This window comes from Phalaenopsis equestris, unplaced genomic scaffold, assembly GCF_001263595.1.
Source record: "Phalaenopsis equestris unplaced genomic scaffold, ASM126359v1 Scaffold000002, whole genome shotgun sequence".
NCBI classification, from domain to species: domain Eukaryota; kingdom Viridiplantae; phylum Streptophyta; class Magnoliopsida; order Asparagales; family Orchidaceae; genus Phalaenopsis; species Phalaenopsis equestris.
The window spans coordinates 66,663,355-66,669,581 of record NW_018164444.1 but is presented as its reverse complement, the minus strand read 5'-3'; positions in this window follow the sequence as shown (position 1 = coordinate 66,669,581).

Sequence of the window (6,227 nt, the reverse complement as noted above, 5' to 3'; positions counted from 1 at the left end):
ACTCATGTATATGGTCCCTTAGACCCACTAGCTCTAGGCTAAAGTTTAGCTAAGACCAGTACATAGAGGACCCAAATGGAGATTTCATTGGTCCATAGCTCATATAGGGTGGTTGGTACCCCAATTCTATCAAAATGTCCAATTTGACCTTTATCCTCTAAATCCACCCAAATTACCTAAATGTCCTTGAAACCCTAAATTTGGTCAAAATCCTCAAATTCAACCAAAATGCCCAAATTTGTTCAAAAATCATTTCAAACCATTTCAAAATACCCAAATTACCCAAATCCACCCAAAAATTCCAAGTTTACCAAAATACCCCAAAAATTTGCCAAAATTACAAAAATACCCTTGGCACCCCAAACTTTCCCAAAACCTCAAAAATCACTCCAAATATTTCCAAAACCATTTTGGACCCTTCAATTGAACCCAATTTGGCCAATTTGATCATTTTGACCAAAACCTTCAAATTGTCTTTAAAGGCTCAATTTTCCCAAATTCACCTCAAATGTTCATCAATTTGAGCTCAATTCCCCTCAATTTCAATTCTAAACTCAAATTAATCTTTCACGTAACCAATCTAAACCAAATGCTTTGAGCTCATGCTTTGAGCTCAATTTTGATTTAAGTCAAACCCCCAATTTTGGTTCTATGACCTACTCTCACCTAATTGAACCCCATAGCTTACTTAATTTGCCCTAATTTGAATCCTAAAATATTGATAACAATCCTAAACATCAAATTTGACCCTAAATTGGCCTTGGTACAGCCTCAATTGCACTCAATTTTGATCCAAATCCAAAAATCCCCAAATTAGCCCCAAATTGGCTATGTCTCCAAATTCCACCAAATTGAATGCACTAACCCCAAAATTGACACCCAATCTATGTTGAAAACTCTTCATGACATTCGATTGCAATTTTTGGCAACAATGGACTATTTCCAACCATCAATTTGGAATTAGCCCAGCCTAGACTCAAGCCTAGTCCAACATGCCCAAATTGACCAAAATCCCAAAATCTTTCAAATTGAGCTTCCAATTGAACTCAAAATCATGTCAATCTTTCACCAAAAATCTTCATGACAATCATTTACACAATGTTGTTACACAAATTAAGCTCAAAGTCATGGCTAGCCTAACCCAAACGCTCAAAGTCAAGCTCAAAGTCATGGCTAGCCTAACCCAAACCCAACTCTTAGCCACTTGGAACCAATTTGGACCCATGCACCAAAATTTACTTAGTCGTGCCTAAACCACCAAATTGATGACACCACAACCACCACCCTATGGACCAGGCTAGACTCACCTAAACCATCCAAAATGAGCTATGGACCAATGGTCCCTTGATTTAAGTGATTTCACCCCATATTTGGCCTAAACTTGAAATATCTCCTTCATCATTGCTTACCCTTGGGGTTAACCATCATTAAGCACCCCCTGACCTCCCTGAGCCAAGAAGGACTTTGGCCAGCCACCACCTCAGCCGTCGGAAAGAGCCAACCCAAGGGAGCCCCGAGTAGCCAAAACACAAAATTGAACCTCTCTAACTTGACTCACTCCCATTAGTCATTAGAGTTTTTCTTCCCTCCACCTCAACAAGCTTTAGCACCAAACTCCAAGCCCTGAGCTCCATCAGACAACCATGGATTTAAATGGAGCTCTCCACGACCAAAGAGAAGAGTTCTTGGAACTTTAAGGAAACTCTGCCAAAATCTCACCAAAGCTTCTCCAAACCATCCCAAGTGCAATCCACTTGCTCTCAGCCATTGATAACCACCCCACAGAGCCAATTTCTTCATTGAAATTTGTCATAAAACCAGGACAAATCTCTCCACATCTCCACGGTGAACCAAACTCCAATTAATTGTGCACACACATCCCCATGATGAAAGAATCTGATTCCCCACAAAAGCCCTCTCTCAAACAACCTCTAACCTAGTTCTAGACCAACACCTGAAAAACACTTTGATTTAATTCATACCTAGACCATTCACCAAGGCTAAGGACTTCATCTGGAGGTTCGTTGGACCCAATCAAAGCTATCACAATCATTTGATTGAGGCCTCCCCTCTCAGACAAAGGTATTGAACTCTAACCCTAAACCGAGCTTGTTTTGACTCTTCATACGTATTTACTGTATTTCATACTGTATAAACCGTATAGATTTACTCGTTTTGAGTAGATGAAGGTTTAAGAACAAATCCCATACGATTTGGTTGAGTTTAGGTAGAGATTTTAAGGTTTTAGTGTGAACGGCTCACGGGTTAGGTCACTTGAGGATGATAACGGAGAGCCTTCCGATCGTGCATGTATCCAATGGACGAAGGAGATCAAGCCGGACATACTCTCGGTGCATAAAGCGCTATCAGCACGGAGGCTATGTGGCTGGTGGCGTCAAATGGAGGAGCGACGCGTGGACCCTTTGGAGCGGACAAGGTTGAGGTGGCGCCGCGTGGATAAGTAGAAAAATATGTGATTTTTGAATTATTTTTAATGTCTAAACTTCAAAAATCCATATCTTTCTCTAGAAAATTCATAAAAATAAAATTAAAATACTCTCTTTCTCAGTGAACAAAGGAAAATAATGTGGAATAAAAATAAAAATTATTTTCTTATTCCCTAATTTTTAATGAACTAAATACCCTTTGTGGTATTTTAATTCTCTATTATTAAATATTGCTCACCATGACTTGAAATTTTGAGAGTTCATTCCCCATCATAGAGACCATGTCTTCTGATTTTTCCAAGGTCAGAGGGCATATCTATGCTTCTAGCCTTAATTTTCAAGCTAAAGTGGGCATTTTGGCTTATTTTAATTATATAAATCAAAATATAACTTAAAAAAATTATGAAAATAATTTTGGTAGGTTTCTTATGGTCAGAAAAGTCTAGGAAAAATATCATGATGTTTTGAACTATCTTGTGAATTTCTATAATTAATTAAATGTAAATAACTTGTATTAATTCACGTAAATTACATACTTATAAAAAACTAACAAAATCAATCCCACATTGTTCATAAAAATCATTTTTATTCACTGTAAAAATTTAAAAATTATTTGATTAAGTTCAAGTGTTAAAATGTATTTTCTAAGAAAAACTTGTATTTTTGTATAAGAATAATTATATTAAATTAAATAAGCTTAAAAAAATTATGAAACTTGATTTTTTGAGTTCCTTGTGATTAGGGGCATTTAATAAAAATAAAATATTTTTTTGTGAGAATATTTCATTTTTAAATGGTATTTTGAATTAAAAATAATTAAAATCATCAAAATTTTCAAAAATATAAAAAAATGTTCAAAATGTACCTAATTGCTCCCCAGTCACTTAGAATTCATTAAGACATTTTTCCTAATTTTCCTAAGTCAAAAAATGAATTTTTGAGGCTTAAAAGGAATTTTTTCTATTTTCTCACTAAAATAATTACATTAAATAAATTAAAATAAAAAAAATATACAAAATTTGATTCTTCGAGTTTCTTGAACTCAGGGAAGTCTATTAAAAATATAATAAATGATTTTTGTAATTAAATATTACTTTATGTTTAATTTAATCATTGAAATTGGTTAAAAATTAAATAATAATAATAATTTAATTCATAAAATCATGAAATCTTGCCTAAGAGTTTCTCTGACCTTAGGAAACCTCTAATACTTTTTCCACAAATAAAAATTTTATTTTGGAAAGCTAAATAAATCAACTTTTGAAAATCCTATTTTCTAAATTTAAATAATTATCTAAATTAAATTAAAATTTTGAGAGGTCCACATGTTCTCCTCTAACATTATAATTACCTCATGGATATGACATTTTAAACCCTCAAAGTCATTTAAATTGTGTTTAATGAGTTATGAGGTGAAGTGCCCCAAGGGCAAAGTGGTAAATTTAGACTTTGGTGCCTTAATAAAAATTTAGGATTAACAAAGGTAAAATGGGTAATTTTGGTCTTAATGAATATGTTTGGATGATTGAAACACAATGAGATTAAAAGGTAGAAATCCACTCACCACCTTTGCACAATGTCAACAAGATTATAAATCTCCTAATCTTCAGGACTTGGAAGTTAATCAAAATTAAATGATTCTTATGTAAGGGGCTTAAGCCAGAAAGATGATGATTTACTTCTCTTAAGCCCAAAGTTGAGGATGACTTGATTATTTGCTAAGAATGCACATCATTTAAAATCAAAACTTTAATGACCTCCATTTCACCCATTATGATTGTTACATGCCTGGTAGTGGTTTGGGCTCAATATCTAAACTTAATGATTGGATTTAGAAAATAATATGATTGGAAATCAACATCAACAAACACTACAAGTATGACTTTAATTGTAGGCACCATTATCTTTAAATGACCTAAACTTGCCCCAACACTCACTCACATAACTCTTAAATGAAACATCAATTGACTGGTCGAGTATCCAATCCTTGGGATAATCAAATTGTCAAGTTTCACTGAGCAATGGGGTAGTCACATTTCAACCTCAGATGATTAATGAAACAATATGATAAGTTGAAATTGAACTCAAAATAATTCAAAAGAGCCTCAAAGTAGTTCTGGGTCATTCCCTCAACAACTTGAATGTTCTGGATATTTTGAAGAGCAAATTGAATTTGTCATATTTTGCTCTAAAATTATTCGTTAGGATCTTCCAAGGTCCAATAAAATCATAGTATAGGGTTTGATAGCTAAACCTTCATATACTCTTCAATTTAAACTTTCCTGCAATATTTTCTACATATCTTGCAAGTAATGGCCTTTCAGGTGGTGGAACGAGAAGACTCGCGAGGTATGCTTTTACAATTTGTAGTATTGACTTTTCTTATATTTTTTGCACTGTACTTTTATCCTTATAAAACTTGCATATTGAACAACGATGTCACCCTACATGAGAACCAAAAACTGCTATGATAGCCACCAAAACCAAAACCAAAACTAAAATCAACCAAGATAAAATTCACAACCACAACATTCAAAATATAAAAAAAAAACTCAAAATTTAATCACAAACAATAATTGTAACTAAATTAAGACGTCTCTATCGGATGATCAGGAATCCCTCGGAGGAGGTAACCTACGGTTGCTAACGAGGCTTCCCACAGTCTAAATGAAAGTATGAAATTCATTAAGTTGAGATTAGTAATTTCATTTGGACTAAGTAAATCCAATATAAAATTAGTGGTACTGGAACGAGGGAACAATAGGATCCTAATCGGTATCGCTGTTATCAACTTTAATATGTTCCATAATATTTAAAGAACTGTAAATATAAGGACATTTAATTTGACATTATAACTTAACACATTAGAAAACTTAAACTTGTCATGATGAGGAGCTTGGAGCTTCCTGAAGCTAGCATTGTGGGCAGCATGACCATCTTTAACAGCAAAACATGTCTTCCCCAACTAAACAATTCATTCCTTAGAATTAAACAACAAAGTCATAAGATTTCGGGGTTGTTTGCTTATGCAACATAAATACTCACCTCATCTTTAGGCCTTTGTACAACTATGTTGTACAATCTAAGCCCTAACTCGTCTTAGGATTCCGAGGTTGTCGTTCTTCACGACCTAAATTCTCACATCTTCCATGCTATTTGTGTGATCGTTTCACATAAATGTAATCTCTAAATTAATAAAATTGGCAGGATAAAACATTCAAATAATTTCTCCTCTAAATTAAAGCCAAACCATATGATAGCTTGGGAAGTCACTGAGGTTCTCCTCCGAATCTATGACATCCTTTAGTTCTTCCTCTTTTGGATTCTACAATAAGATGTTCCAAATTTAAGCAATTTTCCTTTCACACATCTTTGTCCGATCTCATTGAAAAGTCATATCCTTTTGACATTTTTGAAGATAATATTCCCTGCTTTTTATTGAAAGTTTTTTTTTGTGACTTCAGTTATCTAAGATGTGATTAACTATAGAGGCTTGCCCTTATATGAAGCTTTTCCGAACCCAGCTTAATATAAACCTTATTTAATTCTTTGTATTAAATATGAGAACTTGTCGGAAAATAAAAATGGTTTCGCAGACCAAACATGCGTCATATATTTCTTAGTTTATTTGATCAAGTTTCATCCTTCAATATTGTGTTTATCCTTCGGGATAGATATAAGGTTTAAGGTATAGTGCTATTTCATTTAAACTATGAAAAATATGTGGTCAGTTTGATTTCATATTTTTCTTATATATATATATATATATATATATATATA